At 41.3% G+C, this 25,652-nt stretch overlaps 2 long non-coding RNA genes across 2 annotated transcripts; one reads left to right on the top strand and one right to left on the bottom strand.

Annotated features, from left to right (window-relative positions):
- The first annotated feature begins 1,460 nt into the window (after positions 1-1,460).
- Positions 1,461-11,957, top strand: LOC138955326 (uncharacterized). The gene is made up of 6 exons (XR_011452192.1): positions 1,461-2,266; positions 2,858-2,926; positions 4,064-4,157; positions 5,122-5,292; positions 5,746-5,845; positions 9,441-11,957. It is a non-coding gene; the product is annotated as an uncharacterized lncRNA (long non-coding RNA).
- A 3,695-nt stretch (positions 11,958-15,652) lies between these two features.
- Positions 15,653-25,411, bottom strand: LOC138955325 (uncharacterized). Its single transcript, XR_011452191.1, has 5 exons — positions 25,099-25,411; positions 23,483-23,596; positions 22,537-22,642; positions 21,630-21,782; positions 15,653-18,728 (listed from the first exon to the last, which is right to left on the bottom strand). It is a non-coding gene; the product is annotated as an uncharacterized lncRNA (long non-coding RNA).
- Positions 25,412-25,652: the final 241 nt, after the last annotated feature.

The following is a 25,652-nucleotide window of genomic DNA, read 5'->3' as shown; positions in this document are numbered from 1 at the left end:
GGTGATTTAGGCAACCAAACCTGTGGAAACATGGGTACACACACACACACACACACACACACACACACACACACACACACACACACACACACCACGACCCTCGTTTCGATTCCCCCTCTATGTTGAAACATTTAGTCAAAACTTGACTAAATGTAAAAACAAGTCGCGTAAGGCGAAAATACATTTAGTCAAGCTCAGTCGAACTCACAGAATGAAACTGAACACATTGCATTTTCTCCGCAAGACCATAGCAAGACTCGTAGCATCGTCTGTCCACCGCTCGTGGCAAAGGCAGTGAAATTAACAATCCAGAAAAGTGCGGTAGCGGTTGCGCTAAGGAGGATAGCACGCTTTTCTATATCTCTATTCTTTTTAACTCTCTGAACGTGTTTTTAATCCAAACATACCATATCTATATGTTTTTGAAATCAGGAACCGACAAGGAATAAGATGAAATTGTTTTTAAATCGATTTCGGAAATTTAATTTTAATCATAATGTTTATATTTTTAATTTTCAGAGCTTGTTTTTAATCCGAATATAACATATTTATATGTTTTTGGAATCAGAAAATAATGAAGAATACGATAAACGTAATTTTGAATCGTTTTATAAAAAATATTTTTAATTACAATTTTCAGATTTTTAATGACCAAAGTCATTAATTAATGTTTAAGCCTCCAAGATGAAATGCGATACCAAAGTCCGGCCTTTGTCGAAGATTGCTTGGCCAAAATTGCAATCAATTTGATTGAAAAATGAGGGTGTGACAGTGCCGCCTCAACTTTTACAAATGCCGGATATGACGTCATCAAAGACATGTATCAAAAAAAATGAAAAAACACGTGTGGGGATATCATACCCAGGAACTCTCATGAAAATGTTTATAAAGATCGGTCCAGTAGTTTACTCTGAATCGCTCTACACACACACACATACACACACACACACACACACACACACACACGAACAGGTATTTGAAGCACAGAAACACTCATCAACACACATCAATCTGTCACCAGTTCAATGAGAAAGCGTCACCAGTTTAATGCAACACGTCAAAGATAGCAATGCAAGTAAATTATGTGGACACAAAATGAGATCAAAAGCGGAGTTATTCAAAACTGTCAAAATGAATGAAGTGTCAAGAGATTATGCTAAAGCGATCACAGTAACGAGTTCGTGCGAACTATGACAAAACAACATGAGATCAAGAACAGAATCATGAAAGAAGAGTGCACAATGTAAGTTAATATATTAAGGCCACTGACTAGTTTGCCTATCGCATGTACGTGAAGCGAAAGACTGGACACCATTAAAAATAAGTAAAAACAAATGTCAAAGAGCGTATGGTTCAGTTAAATTACTGTCAGACAGCCAGACAGAAAAACAGACAGACATGCAGACAGAACAGAGTTTTAAAGTAGAGAGAGAGAGAGAGAGAGAGAGAGAGAGAGAGAGAGAGAGAGAGAGAGAGAGAGAGAGAGAGAGAGCACCCATTGCACACCGGTTGGACCGTACATAAGGTAACGTTAAACTATGCTTGTGCAACGTATGTGGGAGTATCACTTATAACCTCAGGGTATCTCTTATCCTGTTGCGCATCTATAGACTAGAGACAGCGCTGGTTAGACTAAAACATGGATCGGGAACTTCAGTACGTACTTAGGACTACCGCGGCTGTGCTTGCAAGTTTGGATAGTTCTTTCTTTCTCATTTGATCCGAGTTTTATCTGTCTCATTAAATGCCATTTTTCTACCTACTACACATATAGTTTTCCTAATTGATTCCCGAAGATAAGTTAGTTTCGCTTCCACGTTTCGGTTTTCACTAATTCAACATGGCCGGCGTCGGCAATGCATCTTTGATCATCTTCTTCCGAAGAGGACTGGGTTCTTGCGAACGTCTCAGAGTCCTGCGGTTGAGTCACTGTTACCGATAGTGGTTAGCTCCGGCAAACAGGGAGATTAAAAAGGTGGGGAGGTTTAAAACTATGCGGTACAGGGGAGAGTGCGTTCAAGGGCGGGCTCTCATGCCCGACTCAGCGACTGCACTGAGGAAACTGTGGCCGAGACGGGAGCGAAGGAGGGGCCTGCTTCGGCCGATGAACAAAGAAACTGTGATCGAACAAGTATGGTGTTACAAGGGGAAAGACCCGCAAAGTGAACTTAGTTGCCAAAGCCCGAAGTGTGACGACGGACTCGGTTTCCAGCAACTGTCCACCGACTCAGCGGCAAAATATGAGTTGACACGTCCGAGGTGAAAGGTAATAGTCTCTTCTTATTAGAATGAAGGTCATTGTTTATGACTAAAATACAGTAGAATCACATAATGCACGAAGGAATGGAACATGTACATGGAATAAGATTGTCCGTCCACTAAGACACATTCCTAAAGGTGGAACCAACATCCTGACGGCTATGCAGAGGAAGTGTTCTTTTTAAGAAATGCATTCAAATAAAACAAATAGGGAAATGCCCACTGAACAGAAACACCCAGGCTCCTGATTTTTGGTATGAATCCAAGTTGAGAGAGATCAGCTGAGCTAGGATTTTACATGGAATAAGATCATCCCTCCACTTGCATACAATGTATACAACCAGAAATGAAGATACAGTGTGCTTGATGTGGTGATATGATCAAGTGACATTTTGCTATGAATGTGTTTAAGCAACTAGTAGCTTCTTCAGCGTTAATTCATTAAACAATCACTCTTATTCTTAGCACATAGAGCACATTGAATGAGTGTGTGCATGTGTGTGTGTGTGTTTGTTATTGCAATGTAAGACCTTATAATATAAATATACACAAATTATAACACATGCTGGGATTCTAAATATGTTCTGTTTACTTGCAGGTCTCAGTTATTACCAAGCCCTGCCTCATTCTTCCCGCAACACTGACATGGTGCTGTTGTAGAACACAAGTAAGTCCTTTGATCATTTCCAAAATACACTAGTGCAATAGCTTGTGAGTGCAACTGGTGGTAATGAGAATATTTTACCACAAAAGGCTAAAGTACAAATAACAGATTTATTATGTTGGAAAAAGAAGTAAGCCAGAGCAAGTGATTAGTGTACCAGTTAGCTAGGGTGGATGTATTATATAATTACAATTTACAGTCAGCATAGAATGTTGAGGACAGTCTAGAATTTTTCTCGCCCTGTGAATTCAACTGCAAATCAGATGGCATGAAGAAATCAATGTTATATTATGCTCTGCATTGAGTGAACCATCTCCTGTCATTCTGAGTGACACATCTCTTTAACTGAAAAACATGCCAGTAATTAAATCCAGGCTACATGGGGATGGAAAATGACCCTGGCAATTTCAACCTCTGAATGATTGTGTCTTTGTGTAGCAGGATTATGGATCTTCACAAGCCTTAGTTCATTTGTCTGTACATGTGTATCATGTATGGCGGTATAAGTTAATACTATTAGTCAATTTCAAATAGCAGAGTTATTTTCAGAGCTTTCTAACTTCAAACCCTGTGGAATCTATAGTTTTTAATTTAAAGGGTATTTTGACTTTGACTCCAAGTTTCTTTCTTGCAAAGTCATTCTTTTCTCATTCAAGGGACTAAACCACTACATGTACTGATGACTGCCTGCATCAGGGTTATAATTTATGAAGAAGTCAAAATGCACAATATATCAGTTTACAATTTAAAGGCCCACTTGCCTTGTCACTACAGTATAATGTGGCTATGCTTTAACATGGAATCCCTCATCTTGGCCACATACAAAAAATTATATATTCAGTGACTGCTTGCTGTGGTGAGTTAAAATGTGTGATGAAATATTTTCACAAAAAGGTACCAAGTGTTGTTAACAAAACTAATTCTTTAACAAACAAACAAAAACCACTCTGCACAGAGAGCATTCAAGCTGATCTATGTTGCTATTCGTCCAAGTAGAGGGATGATCTTATCCCAAGTAAAAGCCTGACAAGATCTGAGACTGTGAAGCAAAATGTTTTTACATGGTAAAGTAAGCCTTTAACGAGCAAGTATGTCTATTGCACTGGGTGTTTTATTATTATTGTATCATTTTTCTTTCAGGTAGTCTCTCTTTAAACTGACTTTCTACACCATGGTGTCTCTGGCAGTGTTATATTGGCAGAAGACAGTTGGAACTGGATTCCTCATTTAGATGGTAGGCATGTTTTGGGCTTTTGTGTTGCTTTGGTGTATGTGTGTGTGTGTGTGTCTGTTCTATACCAGAAATAAACACACTGTTTGCTTGCTGTGGTGAAATGACATTTTGTGATTTTTTTTTTAAATGAGCTAGTACAGTTGTAGCTTTTACAGCATTTATTCATAACACAATCGCACTTGGCGCAGAGAGCAACCAGACCGTTCATTGTGGGTATGTGAACAAGTTAAGAGATCATGTCTTATCCCATTTTAAAGCCTGACCAGATCTTAGACGGTGAGCCAAATTGTTTTCATGAGAAGGAATGTGCCTTTCAGAGAAATCTATTAACTACAGTATTACTTTACAAAACATATTTTAAGAAATGAAATGTGTTACAAGTAACAGCCATGGGGGTGATAGCCTGTAGGTGGAATAATAATCTTCAATTGCCCAGAAATGATTGTTATCTGGTCAAGAAATGCAAAGCATTTTGATGTTTGTGACGATTAGTTACTCTTTATCACGTTTGGTCCCTGATTTTGCTGTCCTTGTCTGCGTTGGGCAGGTGTGCGTCCATGATGTCATTGCTATTGAAAACTAATCTGTACTGCAAAGTAAATGTACCCGTACATGACGTACATGGCAGTTGTCAACCGGGGGCCAGCCATGACTGGGACTGATGTATCCACAGGCACTCGACACCAGGTGGGCGGGGCCAGTGGTTGGGGTGTGATTCCCTGCCTTACACCACCACAAAGTGTAGTATCAGCAGACAAGACTGAGCAGAACTTCTGCCCCCCCCCCCCCCTCACCAATTGACCACTCAGTGCCATGTGCCTGCAGCTGTATCATAAACACTTTGTGACAATAGTTGTTACCTCCTTAGAACAGATCTTGTGATGCTCCTCAGTCAGTCAGTGTTTGATGGATGCTAACTGGTATACTTGACATAGTGTTCATATGAAAGTTTTATGTGTTGCAGCTCATCCAGATCACAGGTACACAAAGGAGCTGGTTACAGTGATAACATAGGCACATGGAACTGCTTATGGACTACTTTAGAAAGTGAGCGGTTACAACCAAGACTCTTCCGTCAGGAAGGTCTGCGGAAGGGTGCTTGATCTGTTTCCTCGGACAGGCTTTTCAAGACTAGGTAGGTTAAACCACATGATTGGGCTTTAATTATGAATGCACTTCAAAATTCACTCTATTTCATTATCTTGTACAACCCCCCGCGGGTTAGGGGGAAGAATTTACCCGATGCCCCCCAGCATGTCGTAAGAGGCGACTAACGGATTCTGTTTCTCCTTTTACCCTTGTTAAGTGTTTCTTGTATAGAATATAGTCAATGTTTGTAAAGATTTTAGTCAAGCAGTATGTAAGAAATGTTAAGTCCTTTGTACTGGAAACTTGCATTCTCCCAGTAAGGTAATATATTGTACTGCGTTGCAAGCCCCTGGAGCAATTTTTTGATTAGTGCTTTTGTGAACAAGAAACAATTAACAAATCTTCAATAGTACTGACCAAAGAAGAAGGTTTAATTGTGTGATCATGATTTGATACATATGCTTGACCCTGAAGATGTGTTTTATTTGTTTTGTTTCAGAACAAAGTTTGGTGAAGTAGAAGCTACCGCTGTAGGCTGGTGTAAGGCTGAAGAAGAACCTCTGACAAGTCAATTTTCAAGCAACTGAGCACGAACCCAGGTACAAGACACAGAGCTCTCTTTCTATCGGTCTGTTATTCATAGAATGACACTAACAGTGACACAAGTAAATAATCTGTATCATTGTCTTGACCTCTAGAAATTTGGTAGAGAATAAGATGACTGATAGTATTATTTTGATTATTTCATGGTCATTACAGTGGCCTCCACCCCTGCCCCTTTTAAGACACCCCAATCTAAGACTCCTTCCTATTAATGACCCTGTTTTCGCAGACTTCTTGTTCATAACATCTGTAAATTCACTCCCATTTTAAGACTTGCTCCATTTGGACTTGGACTGGGTGGCCGAGTGGTAACGCAATTGCGCTCGGAAGCGAGAGGTTGCGAGTTCGACCCTGGGTCAGGGCGTTAGCAATTTTCTCCCACCTTCCCTAACCTAGGTGGTGGGTTCAAGTGCTAGTCTTTCGGATGAGACGAAAAACCGAGGTCCCTTCATGTACACTACATTGGGGTGTGCACGTTAAAGATCTCACGATTGACAAAAGGGTCTTTCCTGGCAAAATTGTATAGGCATAGATAAAAATGTCCACCAAAATACCCGTGTGACTTGGAATAATAGGCCGTGAAAAGTAGGATATGCGCTGAAATGGCTGCGATCTTCTGGCCGATGTGAATGCGTGATGTATTGTGTAAAAAAAAATCCATCTCACACGGCATAAATAAATCCCTGCGCCTTGAATATGTGCACGATATAAATTGCATAAAATAAAAAGATAAAATAAATCCCTGCTCTTAGAACTGTACCCACGGAATACGCGCGATATAAACCTCATATTGATTGATTGATTTTAAGACCTGATTTTGCTTATTTTGGATTTCGAAAAAGAGAAAAACAAATTCCCACTCTGTACAGAATTAAGCCAGGTTCATGATTTTTGTATGGACCAAGTTGAGAGATGGCATTTGTATAGGCCTGACCAGATCTGAGATGTTGAATCTAATTGGTTACGAAGAAAGCATTGTGTCATTATAGGCACACTACTTCTCGTCACCGTCTCAGTTCTGGCCAGGCTTTAAGATAGGATAAGCTCATCCCTCAACTTTGTCACATATGAACAATCGACACACTGACTCTTGCTGTTGTGAGTTGACATTTTTTGATGAATTTATTTCTGGAAAAGGCACCATGCAGTGCTGTTTCAGGGGTGGGACTTTTCCGCGGATTTCCGCGGACACAACTTACGAATTCTGCTGGAGTAATCTATTTTTCCGCGTCACATTTCATTACAATATCTATGACTTGTTGACTGAATGATTTGGAGTGACGTGGAGATGAAACAGAACACTGGAGGCTTGAGAGTTAAATTGTGCTGACTGAAAACTCCTGATAACTAATAGTAATTTTGAGGGGGGGGGGGGGGGGGGGAGGTTGGGGAGTGTGGAGAATGTCTTTTTTGTCAGATTGCACAGATTTTAATGTACCATTTAACCAAAATTTGGGGTAACATGCCCCCGAACCCCCTGGAAAAAAAGGGATTTCCTCCTTTTTCATCACAAGAGAGTCCCACCCCTGTGTTTACAGAATTCCTTGTTTAAAACTATCACTGTGCACAGAGGGAAGGGGGGGGGGTGTATTTGACCACCCCTGCGTTTACAGAATTCCTTGTTTAAAACTATCACTATGCACAGAGGGAAGGAGGGGGGGGGGGGGTGTATTTGACCACCCCTGTGTTTACAGAATTCCTTGTTTAAAACTATCACTGTGCACAGAGGGAAGGGGGGGGGTGTATTTGACCACCCCTGTGTTTACAGAATTCCTTGTTTAAAACTATCACTGTGCACAGAGGGAAGGGGGGGGGGGTGTATTTGACCACCCCTGTGTTTACAGAATTCCTTGTTTAAAACTATCACTGTTCACAGAGGGAAGGGGGGGGGGGTGTATTTGACCACCCCTGTGTTTACAGAATTCCTTGTTTAAAACTATCACTGTGCACAGAGGGAAGGGGGGGTGTATTTGACCACCCCTGTGTTTACAGAATTCCTTGTTTAAAACTATCACTGTGCACAGAGGGAAGGGGGGGGGTGTATTTGACCACCCCTGTGTTTACAGAATTCCTTGTTTAAAACTATCACTGTTCACAGAGGGAAGGGGGGGGGTGTATTTGACCACCCCTGTGTTTACAGAATTCCTTGTTTAAAACTATCACTGTGCACAGAGAGAAGGGGGGGGGGGGTGGATTTGACCACCCCTGTGTTTACAGCAGAATTCCTTGTTTAAAACTATCACTGTGCACAGAGGGAAGGGGGGGGGGGTGTATTTGACCACCCCTGTGTTTACAGAATTCCTTGTTTAAAACTATCACTGTGCACAGAGGGAAAGGGGGGGGGGGTGTATTTGACCACCCCTGTGTTTACAGAATTCCTTGTTTAAAACTATCACTGTGCACAGAGGGAAGGGGGGGGGGGGTGTATTTGACCACCCCTGTGTTTACAGAATTCCTTGTTTGAAACTATCACTGTGCACAGAGGGAAGGGGGGGTGTATTTGACCACCCCTGTGTTTACAGAATTCCTTGTTTAAAACTATCACTGTGCACAGAGGGAAGGGGGGGGGGGGGGGGTGTATTTGACCACCCCTGTGTTTACAGAATTCCTTGTTTAAAACAATCACTGTGCACAGAGGGAAGGGGGGGGGTGTATTTGACCACCCCTGTGTTTACAGAATTCCTTGTTTAAAACTATCACTGTGCACAGAGGGAAGGGGGGGGTGTATTTGACCACCCCTGTGTTTACAGAATTCCTTGTTTAAAACTATCACTGTGCACAGAGGGGGGGTGGGGGGTGTATGTGACCAAGTGAAGTGCATTGCTACATAATAAAATGAGCAAATCCGTCCCGTGAAGAAAACTTCTGCTTACTTAATTGTCAGATTTGCCAAGGCGTGTACATGAAATAAGATTATCATTCTAAATGCTGAATCAACATTCTGACTGTTTCCTATGAAACCAGGCTTGATTTTTGGTATGAATCCAAGTTAAGGGATAGCATGTGTAAAAGCAGAATTGTGTACAGAGGCAGCTTTGTGTTATTAAAGGCCGGCTGCTTTTCGTGAACACAATTTGGCTCACATCTCACATCACCTGCCAGGCTTTTTAAAAAAAAAATGTTTTACCATGGGATAAGACTATCCCTCCATTTAAGCACATACCAGCAATAAACACAGTGGTTACTTGTGATGAACTAGTGGCAAGACAAATGATTTAAGCATCACATAACCTTCCTAAGTGAAGTCAAGTTATGTGTCTGTGCCAGTGTGTGTGTGCATGTGTGTGTGTCAGCATAGAATGTTGAGGACAGTTCGATGGTAAATAACCCTGACAATTTTAGCCTATGATTGTGCCTACATTGTGGCAGGATTGGATGTGGATCTTCAAAAGCCTAAGTTAACAAAAAAGTATGTAAAAGTACATTTTGAATAGTAGTTTTTTTCTCAGAGGGAAGATATCACAAGATATGATCGTTCCACTGCATGTATGCCACATAACTAAAACAAAAATTAAATGTTATTTTAATCGTCTTTTGGGTAAAACAAATACACCATCAATATATTATAATAATGATCTTGCTTGTTTACAGATGGACAACAGCTACTGCCAGGACCAGGTTACGCATAAAGAAAACAGTCAACACTTGGCTGGTGCTGCAGCTTCTTTGATGTCTATTTTTTTTTTTTTTTAAAGACAGACAGCTACCAGCTCATTCAAGACCATAGCCCCATCTTACTCACGCAGAACAGACAGCCATCTTTCGCCTTTGCACAGAACACTGCTGTCTGAAGGTACACATCAAAAGGATAGGTTTTGCACCTACAGCGTGCGACTGTGGCTAGGGTAGGAAGAACAGACTCTGCAACACGTTCTGAGAGGGTGGCCTTTTCTTGCCACCCGTACCCCTGTGCAACAAGACTTGGCCAGAGAGCACACATCCAAATGCAAACACTGAACACTGAAGAGGAAGAAGAAGAAGAAGGTGCCCACACAGAAGGACATAAATCTACTTTAAGGGCACACAAGTTTACAGCAGTTTATTGAATTGTAGCAGATTATAGGGAGAAAATGAACAAGCTAAATAGGCTGTACAGTACTTCACTTGAACAATGTATAAAGTTCCCTGTATTAAGAACATTTACAGATCACAAGACATTGTGTTTTCTTTTGTTTACAATACAAATGTTTCATAATAAAAAGATGTGCACTAGGCAAGATCCTTAAAATGTAAAACTAGTAGTGTGACAATTTTGAATTGTTCAGAGATGGTTTTTCTTCAGTGGTAAATGTTTTAGCTTTTTTTATAAGATCCCGTTAGTGAAGCATACTATAAAACCTTGACCTTCCAAACTGTGTTAGCACCCTGGGCTGCGATCATTGTGTTGAGCTACTTAAAGGCACAGTGCAGCTTACAGCCTTCGTTTTGCGTTTTTGTTGCAGCTGAGTGCATTTACAGTTCAAAAATCCTCCTATGGTAGTAAAACTACCCAACGACGACATCTGTGAAGCTCGACAGTTTCTTGTTCACGCGAGTGCATAAATTAACCTAGTTATTACGTGGTGTTTGGTCGGAGTTCGATTCAACTGAGTGATTCCGGCCTCCATTTTGTTTTATACAAACTCATGATGATGTCTGACATAGTTTGCTAGTGACGTGTCTTTTTGTGCATGATGTGGTGATCTACCTGATCTAAATTTAGATCCAAAAATAGGTCAAGACCAGCCGGGTCCGAGTACGAAATTGATTCGTAAAAAAATCGCAGTTCTTGACTCTTTGGGTGCAAGTCAATGAAACTTGGTAGTTCTTCTAATAGATAGCTGCCTGAGGTATGACTAAAAGCCCCAGGGGCTCCGTGCACCTGAATTTGACAAGTTCAGTACCTTCAGCAAGCGCAAGTACAGTAGAGAAGCGCTTGACACACTGAAAAAGGCCTACTACGAGCAAAAGAAAAAGAATCAGTGATGCATGTGCTTTTGATGTAATCTTCTTTGACATTATGATGACTACAAAAACTGACTGATGTGTTTTGTTTGTGAATGATGGATATATCAGGCATGGGAATTGTCCGCCGAACGGCGGATTTCCGCCGAATTTTTTTTTTGTTCCGCCGAAAATGCAAAAGTGTCCGCCGAAAAAATAAAGGGGGGAGGCACACAAAAAAAGCACCGGTTACTTTGGCCTTTGCGCAAAAGCCCGCGAAAACTGTCCGTACTTTGTTCACGCACTGCTACCGCCCGCCTCAGTTATTGAACTTTTATGTCTTGAAAGTAAACCAGATTGCACAGATTGTGTTACAAGTTACATTTTCCTGTTTGTCTCAAGAAGATCAATTTTTTTACAAATTTAAACCATATAATACATGTATATATTTTTTTTCTTCAAAAAAGCAAAAATTGGTACATTTTTGTACTAAAAAATCTGATTCTAAAAACAGAATTTAATGGCAAACTTGGAGCTCAGATGACACCAGATTGCACCATCTGGGTTCTTTGGAGAAATTTTTTTCCGGGGGGGCATGCCCCCGGACCCCCCTAGTAAGGCTAGGCGCTTCGCGCCGTCGACTTGATGCTTCGCGTCTTCAGTTATAAATTTTCCGCCTTTTATACAATTTTCAATTCCCATGCCTGATATATGTGCATGATTGCGTTTCGCAGACACAGTTGTCATGTGCGTTGTAATTGGCGACGAATGCTGGATGATTACTATTTTTGTACCAGGATTACTATTTTTGGGGCTGAGCATTACTCCAAAACACTTATGGGGGTAAACAGGTCTGCAGCACAACTACAAATGTAGAAATGTTGTCTGCATTTTGTATATTTTAAAAGGTTATTTTTGTGCACAGAACATACATCTGCAGGGAGGTTTGGAGGGTGAAGTTAGGATCTGTTAGGAGGCATACAGCATCACACTCATTTTGTGTGTGTGTATTTTGTGTTGACAGATAAGACACTGTCATTCCAGCAGAAACCTGTGATGATGCACATTTTATTGAAGTGACCAGCTGAAATTGTATGTACGTTGTTATGAAATTGACAAATGATCCCTGCTTTGCAATCCTGGGTTAATGATATTGCCAAAATTAAAACGTGGAGGAAAAAGTGAGTGTAAACCTATTCTTGTGGTGGTGGTGGTGGTGGTGTGTGTGTGTGTGTGTGTCTGGTTAGTGTGTGTTTGAGTGTGTGTTAAACAAACAACGACAAACAACACCAAACCTACATCAAACAAGCACAACAAAAACAAATTACACAAAAAAATGGCAAAAATCAGAATATCAACTGAGAAAAAAAACCGTGGCTGAATGCAATACTTATTATAACTTAAAAAGTAAAAGTGTGCGTGTGGATGTGTGCGTATGTTTGAGTGTTTTAAACAAACAACAAACCTAAATTAAAGAAGCACAACAAACAAACAAAAAACCTGGCAAAGTTCTGAACATTAACACAATGCTGCTGTCTGCTTTGAGGGGAGGAATAAAATGACTGAAGCCGGACTGCCGAGAGGAGGAAGGAGGGGGAAAAGAACACGCAGACATGAAAACACACACAACTCCATGACAGATAAACTGCTTATGTTCAAAAATCAAGAATATTTAAGCGTGCACACACGCACGCGCACACACACACACACACACACACACACACACACACACACACACACACACACACACACACACAGACTCTCCTCGTGAAAGTAAAGGTAAACTCGAACTTGAAGGTAAGTATAAATGTTTGATATGGAAGAAACCTGTGATAAAAGTCTTTGTATAAATCATCGGTACCAACAAAATTCAGTTGCCACAACGCGTAAAAGGACATACTGTAGTTTCAAATTAGTAACAATCTAAGCCATTTTAATCAGCACTGGTGTCCGGCAAGCACTAACAGATACAACAGCACGTGTATGCATCTTGAAGTAATAAGACCTTGAAGTAGGCCTAGAGTTTACACTATGCATTATGTAATGCTTTAATTCAGCTGCCTAACTGTGGAACTTTGCAAATGTGTGAGGACCGTTTCACAAAACAGACAAAACACCCTCTCAGTTATTTACACAAATCAGTTCCAGAATGTGCGTGTTCCTTTTCCGTCTCTACAAATTAATGTTATCTGGGGGGAAAACGAATCATTGTCGCTTCCGCCCTCAGTTATAATTGCCTGAGCATAATAGGAAATGCAACAGGTGTAGTCTTCCGCCTGATTTTTAGTCAAGATATTTCGACACAGAATGTTTCTTTCTTTTTTCTTTGTATGTTCACAAGCTCACATACAATCATTTATGCAACACTGACAATAAGACCAGACCAGAGTTGTGATTGAAATGGGCAGTTTATCTAATAAAGCTCCAGAATGAATAAAAAATACATGACAAAATAAGGTGGTCCCGCTGTACAAAGCCGGTTACCAAACACACACACACACACCAACACACACAAACACACTCACGCACGCACACACACACACACACACACACATGACACACACACACACACACACACACACACACACACACACACACACACACACACACACACACACACACACACACACACACACACACACACACACAGTAACATTGTACAACTTACTGTCACATTCAAGCGGGAACACCAAACAAAACGTATCATCAAATGAAACAACATTTTAAGTGGTCAACTGAGCAGATGACCACAAACCACACTTGAAATCTTCACATTTTAACACTTTCTCCTGTATCCACAAAAGTCATTTATGCTGACTAGATAATGACATAATAAAATGACATCAATAAAACCATTCCCTTTTTTATTTTAAAGAAAAACAAGAAAATTAAAATAACGCAAAGAACTGATGCTCAGTAAGGTTGGGTATCGATCTCAAATGTGTGCATAGCTAATTACATGTAACCGGCATGGACTGGGGCTAGAATTGGCCTTTCTGTCAGGCAACTCGGCCTCTAATTGGTTTTATATTGTCTGATCCCCCTCCAGAAAAAACCAATACCATTTGCCCCGTGCTTCTGCGCCCACAAAAAATATTCGGGAATAAGAAAAGTTCAAATTTTAGGCACCCCACATACAACCCTAATTGTCAGTCAATTACTTTACTGCAATCAACGTTGATTTTAAAGTACCATGTCATTATTATTTTGGAGATAGATTTGAAAAAGTCCATAATTGCAGACTGCGTATTGGTATGAGTGATTTGAATTTTGATTTATGTCAGCGGCACCTCAAGGAATGCCCCAAATGTGAGTGCGGTTACCCAAGGGAGACTGCTGAGCACTATTTGTTGCATTGACCCTTGTGTAGAGATGTACGATTATTGTCAATTGATAACTGATTATAAGTTTATTGAAATATTATTGAAAGGCATCCCGCAATATTCCCGGAATGTCAATCAGACCATATTCATAACTGTACAAGAATTTATTAAGACAACCAGGCATGTTCCGTACATGAGCCTCTACATTTTATTCACTGTAATGTTCATTTGACACTGTCATGAGACAAATGCTGCCTGACCAATTGTTCTTCGTAATTTCTCTCGTGTTTTGTGTCCTTGTTTCGACTTATCGATTATGGCCCAATCGTTATGTAATTTAGTGCCATTTTCGCCGATCACAAAATGTATTAACTTTGCGTGTGTGTCTTCTGTGCATTTAATATTATTGTGACGTGACCCACTCTTCCAACATTTCTGGCGCTCCAAGTCTTCGTCGTCCTTTTTTTTCCCCCTTATGCTGAATTCTGTTCTCTCGTACCCCATTTCTTTTTGTTTCTTGTTTTTACCCCCACCAAGTTCTGTACTACCACCCCCTCCCTTTTTTGATTGCTTGCGCATCAGGTTTGTCTGTTTGTTTTCGTTGTCTGAAATGAGTAAATGTATCTAGTCCGCCATCATGCTAAACTTTGTTATGTACATACCAGGATGACTTAAAATAAGCATTTATGCTTGAGTTATCTTAAAAAAACAATGCATTGTTTCTGTCATGATAACAAATTGAATAAAGTTTTGTAAACCAATGGACTGATTATAGTTGACCCTGATATGTGATTACGGGATAGTGTCACATTAATTTATTTCTACTTTCACTTGTACTTTTGTACTTAAAACAAATCACTGAAATGTAAAAGTTATTATTTTTTCCATTGTGAAGTGTCGTCAGTCTCCTCAAGGTAATGCAGTCAAACTCAACCAAAAGTTGGAGGGGCTTCTTCATACTTTCAGTGTGTGTGTGTGTGTGATTTCTTTTGACACTATGCACGTTTGTATATAACCGCCTGTGCACAAAAAGAAGAACATCATCGAATCTTATCATTCATTTTCGCTTAATTGATTGATTGGTATGCATGTTTCTAACAGTGACCGTTACCAAAGTGAGTATAGTGCGCTTCCCAAGCATAAAACGGTGCATGACTCTGGATTTGCGTCTGAGATATTGACACATCACTGTGAGAAAAAGCGTTAATGAAAAAAGAAGACTATTTATTTTCCTTGAGCATTATCTTAAAGTGGTGTGCCAAAAACTTTTAAATTCAAAAATTCAATATTTAACTTTAGGAAAAGCACTGTAGAGAGAAAACCACGCTTGTGTGTTCAGAATAGTCTCCATGTGGTATCAATATAAATGATTCAAATGTATGGAAGAGAAGCTGTTTCTGCTGGATTAATACACACACACAATTGTGCACTCACACATAAGCACGCATGCATGCTCTCACACACACACACACACACACACACACACACACACACACACACACACACACACACACACACAGAAACAACAAATTCATTATGACAAAACCAAATACGAAGTCCTATTTCACAAATTTTATATCTTCTCCTTTTCACCATATACAAATACAGTCACGGAGTACATTTATAAGGCCAAATTATTAAGAAATATTATTTTCTGTGCTTGAATTACCCAGTGTGTAGCATGATCACCACGAAGGTACAATTCACAGAAGTTGAGTAATCACTTTACAAAACCCATACCAGTACCACATTGTTATGTTAAATCCTATTTATATTAACCCACACAAATAGAAGAAGATAGCTTTGTGAAGACTTTCATTTTCCAACCAAATGCTGTTCAAAGATTATTCTTTCTTTCTATATTTGGTGTTTAACGTCGTTTTCAACCGTTCAAGGTTATATCGCGACGGGGAAAGAGGGGGGGGGGGGGGGGGGGATGGGATAGAGCCACTTGTTAATTGTTTCTTGTTCACAAAAGCACTAATCAAAAAATTGCTCCAGGGGCTTGCAACGTAGTACAATATACTACCTTACTGGGAGAATGCAAGTTTCCAGTACAAAGGACTTTAACATTTCTTACATACCAATCAATATGAGGCTTATATTGCGCGTATTCTGTGGGTACAGTTCTAAGCTCGGGGATTTTATTTTAATTTTATTTTATGCAATTTATATCGCGCACATATTCAAGGCACAGGGATATATTTATGCCGTGTGAGATGTAATATTGTTTTACACAATACATCACGCATTCACATCGGCCAGCAGATCGCAGCCATTTCGGCGCATATCCTGCTTTTCACGGCCTATTATTCCAAGTCACACGGGTATTTTGGTGGACATTTTTATGAAAATTTATCTATGCCTATACAATTTTGCCAGGAAAGACCCTTTTGTCAATCGTGGGATCTTTAACGTGCACACCCCAATGTAGTGTACACGAAGGGACCTCGGTTTTTCGTCTCATCCGAAAGACTTGAACCCACCACCTAGGTTAGGAAAGGGGGCAGAAAATTGCTAACGCCCTGACCCAGGGTCGAACTCGCAACCTCTCGCTTCCGAGCGCAAGTGCGTTACCACTCGGCCACTGACACGATACACCAACACGATATTAGCACTCCAGATTTTTATCTCGCAGTTTTTCTGAAGGACTTTGCATTTGAAAACTATTCTCAGACAAAATATGAGTTTAAACTGCAAGTACATGTACAGGGAGTCTGAAGGGTTCAAGTCGGATGAGATAGACTACTGTTGTGGCAATCTTCGAATTTGAAAATAATTTTTTTAAAAGAGTAAAACTCATAGTTCTTCTTCTTCTTCGCTCATGGGCTGAAACTCCCACGTTCACTCACAAATTTGCACGAGTGGATTTTTACGTGTATGACCGTTTTTACCCCACCATTCAGGCAGCCATACGCCGCTTTCGGGGGAAGCATGCAGGGTATTTTTGTGTTTCTATAACCCACCAAACTCTGACATGGGTTACAGGATCTTTTCCGTGCGCACTTGGTCTTGTGATTGCGTGTACACACGAAGGAGGATAAGGCACTAGCAGGTCTGCACATAAGCAATGACCTTGGAGATCAGAAAATTCTCCACCTTTAACCTACCAGGCGGCCGCGATTTTGACTCATGACCTTCTGAATAGGAGGCCGATGTCTTATCCACAAGAACACCGAGCCCGTCCAAACTCCTAGTAAAAACAACAACTGCAAATCTGGGAGCAAAATGTAAACGGTTACAGTTTCAACTATCCTTCCCCTTTATATCAGCATTTTTGGAAACCTAAACGAAAGAGTATTCAAGAACAACAGTCACGGATTCAGATTTAAAAAAACAAATGGTAACTATGCTTTTTGGAAATTCTTTCTTTAATTGGTGTTTAACGAAGGTTATATCGCGACAGGGAAAGGGGGGGAGATGGGATAGAGCCACTTGTTAATTGTTTCTTGTTCACAAAAGCACTAATAAAAAAAATGCTCCAGGGGCTTGCAACGTAGTACAATATACTACCTTACTGGGAGAATGCAAGTTTCCAGTACAAAGGACTTAACATTTCTTCCATACTGCTTGACTAAAATCTGTACAAACATTGACTATATAAGAAACACTTAACAAGGGTAAAAGGAGAAACAGAATCCGTTAGTCGCCTCTTACGACATGCTGGGGAGCATCGGGTAAATTCTTCCCCCTAACCCGCGGGGGGTCTTTTTGGAAATGCGCTTCAGACAAATGCCTTTATGTTACTCACAGCAAAATGCAAGAATAATTGGGGACCATATGGGATGGGGCAAATTGGGAGGGAGCAATTCGGGACACCACCATAAATATCTACCAAATATTTACAAATAGCTATCTTAGTACATGCATAACATGCTGTACCAATACACAATTTCTTTAAATAACTATGTAAGGATTATTGGCAGTCTCCCGGAGCATGTTTCATGCTATCCTGCGATCAGGACAAGCGACTGACTGTGATGTGTATGCTGTGCGGCGTGCGCTACATAAGAAACCTTTTTTAAATTTGTATTAAATATAATCACCTGAGCCACGAATGGCTAGCTGACAGCGGCTATCTTTTACACAACAAATTCTGAACTGTGATGAACTCGTGACCGCTGATTTTTAAAGGCAAGGGGTATCATATTGTGCGCATGGCATACACATCCAAGTTGGTCGTTTGTCCCGATTGTGGGATACAGCCCGTCAGAGGCGTAGAGCGTGCTCGAGATGTTTTGAAAAACCTGACTGCAGTACAGGGATTTTTACACCTCCGGACTGCTGATAATCCTAACAGAATTATTTTCAAAAACCGTCTATTGCCTTGAAAGCAAACCTGGAATTTCTGATGCGAGTTGCCAGAAAGAAAGTTCACTAACAAGATCCAGGCCAACACCACCCCCCCCCATCCCCCTAAATAACACTAAGGAGTGAGGTGAGCTTAAATAACTAATTAATTAATCAATCAATAAATTCTCTGCTGAAATCCCCAACTTCGCGCATCGAAGCTATGAAAAACAGGACACTGCCACGTTTCCATTCAGCTAAACGCCACACCATTTTCAAGAGGGGATGTCTCAGGAAGAAAGATGTGACGCTCCCGATTCATATGTTTCAGAAGACAGCCCACCTGAGAAAAAGAAGAACACAATATAGAAATAATAACAACCTGTCAACCACAAATACATTAAAGTTTTTCAAACAGTTCACTAATCCGACAAACTCATGCTCGTTTCTGGTGCATTTGATAAAGCCAATTACGGGTAGATGCTAGACAACAGCAAAACCACCACCACATAACAACACAAGATTGTTTATGGTTGTTTACAGTCTCTTGAACACAGGAGTCAATCGAGACCATATATACTGTTCAAAAAAAGAAACGCATAGTTGCTACTTGCCAAATTTGTTTTATTTTTCGAAAAAATTAACAGAAAATCCAATATTTAGATTATTTGTTTGAAATTTGGTATGGACACAGTTGAATGCACACACAGTTCATTTGCATCTTCAAATCAATCAGTCAATCAATACGATTGGGTGCCGAGGCTGTCAAGTCAGTAGGGGGTGTGACTGCCTTGAGCAGCAACAACTGCCCGGCACCTTCTGGGCATGGGCTGGATCAGATGCCGGATATCTTGCTGTGGGATGGTGTCCCACTCCTCCTGAAGTGCCTGCAATAGATCGCGGTGATTTGCCGGCGCTTCTTCTCGCCTGCGCACACGTCTGTCCAATTCATCCCAGAGGTGTTCTATCGGGTTCATGTCTGGCGACATGGATGGCCAGGGAAGCACCTGGACATGGTGGTCGGTGAGGAACTGGGTGGTGAGTCGTGCTGTGTGCGGGCGAGCGTTGTCCTGCTGGAATATGGCATCCTGGTCAGCCAGAAGAGGAAGGGCGTGTGGGCGCAGAATTTCCTCCACGTATCGCTGGGCAGTTATGCGCCCTTGGACGTGCACCAGGGTGCTCCTTCCAGCGGTATTGATCGCCCCCCACACCATGACGCCTCCACCACCATGAACGGGTGCCTCATCCACACAGTTGGGCGCGTAACGTTCGTTTACTCTCCGGTAGACCCTCCTCCGACCATCATGTCGCTGGAGCAGGAAGTAGGACTCGTCGCTGAACCACACGTGTCTCCAGTGATTCCGGACGGTCCAGCGAAGGTGCTGGTTGCCCCACTGCACTCGGTTCTGGCGATGGCGGCGGGTGAGGACAGCTCCTCTGTGAGGTCTGCGAGCTCTCAAACCAGCTTCATGCAGGCGGTTCCGCACGGTCTGGTCCGATAATCGGTGTGGCCCGGGGAGAGCCTGGACAGAAGATGAGGCCGACAGGAAACGATTCCGGAGGTGGCGGAGCCGTATGAAGCGGTCGTGAGCAGCAGTTGTCGCCCTTGGTCTTCCCGCTCGTGGCAAGTCAGCAACGGAGCCAGTGGCTTGAAACCTGACCCACAGTCTACTGATGGTGCCCTGGGACACGTGGAAGTGCCTGGCGATTGCACTTTGACTTTGGCCTGCTTGTAAACGACCCAATGCAATTTGGCGGTCTTCTCTGCTCAATCGGGCCATCTTTCGTCGCTGAATTGTCGTCTGATTTCTTTGTGGCGAACAATCCGCTTTTATGGGTTTTGGAAGACATGGTGAGAGCTCAATATTCCCCGAGTTTCACGACATTACACTGAAGCATGACGAGTGGTCATGCCAAATGAGCAATTTTGACATTGTAGCCACTGATAACGCATGCGTCACGTGCAGAGCTCACTTGTGACAATGGACGAAAGGTCGACGACCAGATAAACATTTTCTGCAGTTTGGTGGATATCCTTGTAGCCATATAACTAAATTAACCAAATATTACAAGCTATGCGTTTCTTTTTTTGAACAGTATATATAACAAGAAGCATAAACAGGGTTCCTGCAGGGCAGAGCTGATACAATTCAAGGAGTTTTCAAGGACATTTCCAGGACCAAATAAATGCTTTTCAAGGACATGATTTTCCCCAATTTAATGCAAAGCACCAAGCTTACCTTCAGGAAGGGAAGCAACTACAGGTGACTAGTAATAGTTAGTTCGTCTGCTTTAATTTGTTTTCACTCGATCTTTTATTCTCCCAAAATGTGTGTACTGTATTTGACGAAAAAAAAAGGGGGTTGCATTTTTTTTTAAATAAGACAAGCTGCTGACGAAATGTATAGGCAACAATTTGGAAAAATCAAGTACTTTTCAATGACTATTTAACAAAACTCTATTTTCAAGCACTTTTCAAGGCCTGGAAAAGGTTTTCCAATTTTCAAGGAGTTTTCCAGGGTTCAAGGACTCTGTACGAACCCTGCATAAAAAAGCACTTCAGTTTGAAACCCAGGTTCAATGTAGTAAATGATATTGCATCAATGTTCCATCCATCCTCAGCACTTTCAAAACCAGTTTCTTCTAGGTCATACACACCTTTTCCTCGATTGATCCACAGTACATCAGATCGCTATTGTTCTTTTTATGATTTGCACCAAGGGAATGATTAACATTTCTGTCTTAGTCATATGTAACAAGCTTTAAGCAAAAGCATAATATTCTACACATTCACATATTGTAAGGTTGAAGGGGTCTATGTCGACCAAAAGAAGGTGTATTCCCATAGCCATAGGTGTTTTCCCTGTGTACGGGAATACAGTTGGATTTTCTGTAAAGAAGTATAATATCGTACAATCTTGCGCCAAGCGCGTGACTGCGGTTAGATAGGAGAATCTATTTAAAATCCTGAATTCGCGTGCGGCATCCAATCAAGCAAAACATGCTTCGACCGTTTATCAAAACGGATTTAGTTAAAGAAACATCTGCACCCCCACCCCCAACAGCCTGGTATTATGTTTTCCTCGCTGGTACTCTCGTCCATTGAATCACTTTCACAAGCTTGAAGTAACTCCATGGCGTCTAACGGAAGTATATTCCCTGTATATGTACAGGAAATTAACATACAGGGAATACAGCCACTGTTGGTCGACATAGACCCCTTCTAAAGTGCTGCAGTAGTTACCTTTCCCTCCAAGGACCAAGCTGTTCATCCACTGTCGGGCTGACCGGGGTTCCCCCTTAGCAGAGTGAGTGGCGAATCCTGGCTGATAAATTTCCTTTCATTTTCCATGAATGAAGAATACCAGCTGGGTTCTTTTATTCATGGACCTGTGTTCTGCAACACACACAAATCAGCCACCATCTTGTAAATATATGTAAAAGAAAGCAAGTGGCAATCTGAATAACAGAATACAAAATGATCAATCCACACAATCATACTTCAGCACTGAAAGTCCACAAAATGAAGCACTGCTAGTACATGTACTTCTCATAATTTACTGAAACTTTACTCGTCAAAACAACCATTTGTTTTATCAACTTTACTCGCATGTGGCGAGTAGATTAACATTTCTACTCACCATTTACATGATTTTTACTCGCCATGGCGAGTAATTGAAAATACTCGCCACTTTCAGGCCTGTACTTGTGCATGAGATGTGTTTACCATCCATATGCCCAGACCATGCGCTCTTCTGTTGTGCTCAGAACAGTAAAGAGTTGCTTGCTGGGGTGGTTGTTCATAAGTTAACAGTTCACAAGAGGGCACAAACAAGAGCAAAAACACAGGTGCCTGATTCAAACTCATTCAAATGCAGAACCTTATTTTTGCATGAACAGAGTAAGACATGATTCTTACATAGCTGACCCTACCCCTGGCAGAAAAGTGCTTGAAATTGTCCATGTGGTCTCTATTGATCAGTACATTTGATGCGTATTTGTGATACATATATACTGATATAGAGACAAGTAACAAGTGGACATTTCCTCTGACACCTCTACCATTTGTACACCTGCACAAATCTCCTGCCATAGACTACAAAAGGAAAACATACAAATCAAAACAAACACAAATTTAACCTAATGTTTACCTTTCAGCAGCAGAAAAGGCTGTGTTTTCTGAGGTGTCTCAGAGTAAAGCCACGGTGTTGGAGATCTATGCAAAACTAGGCTGTAGGCAAGGTCCAACATCTTTAGCTGCACACACAAAAAGAAGAAGCAAGAAATCACATGACATAGATGACATTCCTCACTAGTACAAAACCACAACTACACTAGTCAACTACCAATGTAAGAATCATAGTCCTGCAAGATTACCCTCTTAAAAAGTAAGATTGCTTTCATTCAAACACTACCGTGGGACCAAACTCCCCCCCCCTCCTTTTTTTGAGTTTTTCCTACATGTGTGTTGATGTTTCCATTAATTCCAAGCCCTGAAACTGTGAACTTGAGATCTTTATGTATGCACACAGTCACAGGCTTAATAAGCTATTCAGAAACCAAGCAGAGTCTGCACAACGTCAATTCTGAGAAATAAATCCCCACAACCGGTTTCAAGGCCACTATACCGACTGAGCTATTGCTTGCCATGCCAACCTCCACCCCCATTTGGAACATGCACAACTAGTATACCCATACACATGTAATAATACTGCTTGCCTTCCTCCCCACCCTCCAAATCAATAAACACTAAATGTATGCAATCAGTAATCTTTTAGTTAGTAGTTGACTACCATCACTACTCTCTCCACACCCACCCACCCTCTTGCACACCAGCGACACACCCCCATCGCCCAATCATTTCCATGATTCTCTCTGCCATATAGTTATCCTAAACACTAAGATTATGACACATTTGTTTTCCAATTAGGAACATAAAAAATTACTGTAAAAAAATGTACAATCATGCACTCTCTGAGTCTGACAAGAGAGTGTGAGAAAAGTCAAGAAAGCAAGACATGTGTGACATAACTAAATCTTCTAATCTATTCCTGAGATTTACTCTTGACAGCTTAAAATGGAACCTCATGCACTTACTGTTCTGAATTGTAGAAATTTCTTGTAGTTATAGCAGCAAAGGCAGTTTTATTGGGTACCACCAGGTGTCACTCTGTCATCATCTGATCAAGCATTCAAGCAAATGGTTCAGCACTGAAACAGTAAATAGCAAGAGTGTACAGAAAAATACACAAACTTTCTCATTATTTGTATCTTCAACTTCACATTATTCATAAATAATGATACCTTACTTTGACTAAGTTTGAGTAGGATTAACACCATGCAGAGCCAGAAGTTAACTTGAAATAAAATAACTATACGTTACTCAATACTGCACTCAATGAGTCAATTGTCAGCAAAGGTGATAATCAATGCAAGGTAAAACCAAAGGATGCAACTCAGTCAGCAATTGCAAAAACTACATAATTCTATTTCTAATCAAGCTGTCAGTTTCATTAGCTATCAGAATTCAAAACATGTTCTTGTTTTTGTTGTTGCTGTTGTTCATGACTACATTAATGTATCTCAGCATTTCTAGTTTCTACACTATAGCCATTAAAAAAACCAAAAGAAGTGTCCCAATGTTAAATGAAGCGCTCTTGCAATTAAGTCACAATTGTTTGCAGTTGCTGAGAAAAGCTAATAGTAATAGTCCTTACAGTAAGTTGAGTAACAAATTATAAACAATTGCTGTTAACACTCATAGTACAAGAGAGCAAACCACTGCAAAACTATAGTCATTTATCAATGTTATGCTTGCCATCCACCCCGACCCCAAACCTCTCCCATATTTTATGTACATCAGACTAGTATTCTTGTTAGTTCATTTCAGCTGTAACAGTGACAACACGTTTGCACACTACAGACCTGGAAGTGGAAATGTTAACACATGGAGTGCTAAATTTCAGGATACAATCTGTTTGTTTGTTTGCTTAACGCCCAGTCGACCACGAAGGGCCAATCAGGGCGGTGCTGCTTTGACATTTAACGTGCGCCACACACAAGACAGAAGTCGCAGCACAGGCTTCGTGTCTCACCAGTCACATTATTCTGACACCGGACCAACCAGTCCTAGCACTAACCCCATAATGCCAGACGCCAGGCGGAGCAGCCACTAGATTGCCAATTTTAAAGTCTTAGGTATGACCCGGCCGGGGTTCGAACCCACGACCTCCCGATCACGGGGCGGGCGCCTTACCACAAGGCCAACCGTGCCGGTCATACAATCTGTTTCAAAGTACAAACACTGGCAATCGGAGAGAACAGTGTTACTGTAAGTCTTTACAGTAACATCAAACAGTATCCCCTTTTTTGGTAGTACAGTGGAACAACACTTTTAATATCCCCTGATTAAAGACTCCCTCCCTTTTAAGACCCTGTTTTCTCAGATTTGTCTGTCCACAACCTCTCTATATTTACTCTCATCTCAAGACTTCTTCCTTTCAAGACCTGATTTTTTCAGATTTGTTTAGGTCCTAAAAGGAAAGGGGGGGGGGGGGGGGGGGGGTTTCGATCGACTTTACTGGTACCGTGAAACCGAAAGTGACCAAGTCATCAAGGGCACGTATATTCCTGCTGCTCTGTTAGCACCGATCATATTTTAGAAACGTTGCACTCTGTCGTCAACACGAATGTAGGAATAAAAATAGTATTACCTTCACCAGCTGTCTCCATGGAGTCGAAAGACCATCGGCCGGTTTGGCTCGCTTGTGCCATTCCTGGATGAAAATTGAAATGACCCTGGCTGCTCCGTTCTTGGCATCAATGGCAGTGCAAAAAAAGCGAATCCCGACTCCCATCCAGGATAAGCTGTACGGCACGGCGGCGTCTCTGCAGATGACCACTACATTTGGACGATTTGGACTGGTCTACACGTGTTACGGCAACAAGCAGAAGAAGATACAGATAAGGTGGCGGGAGTGATGTCCCTTCGCTGCAGTGACTAAAAATACAAAACTATCTCAAAATAAAAACAAAGAACGGATGGGTAGTTAAATTTGTGACAAAAGAAATTAAACGTTCAAATGACTTACCACCCCCCTCTGCTATGTCAGTTGCGAGTATGTCAGTATGTGTTTGTGTTTGTGTGTGTGTGGTGTGTGTGTGTGTGTGTGTGTGTTCAGTGTGTGCCCGGCAGTGTGCCCGTCAGTGTGTACGGTACGTGTGTGTGTGTGTCAGTGTCATTGCCGGTGTGTGTGTTTACGTGTGT

This window comes from Littorina saxatilis, unplaced genomic scaffold (genome assembly GCF_037325665.1).
Source record: "Littorina saxatilis isolate snail1 unplaced genomic scaffold, US_GU_Lsax_2.0 scaffold_740, whole genome shotgun sequence".
Classification (NCBI taxonomy): domain Eukaryota; kingdom Metazoa; phylum Mollusca; class Gastropoda; order Littorinimorpha; family Littorinidae; genus Littorina; species Littorina saxatilis.
The sequence above is the reverse complement of the archived record's forward strand: the minus strand, read 5'-3'. Positions and strand labels throughout refer to the sequence as shown.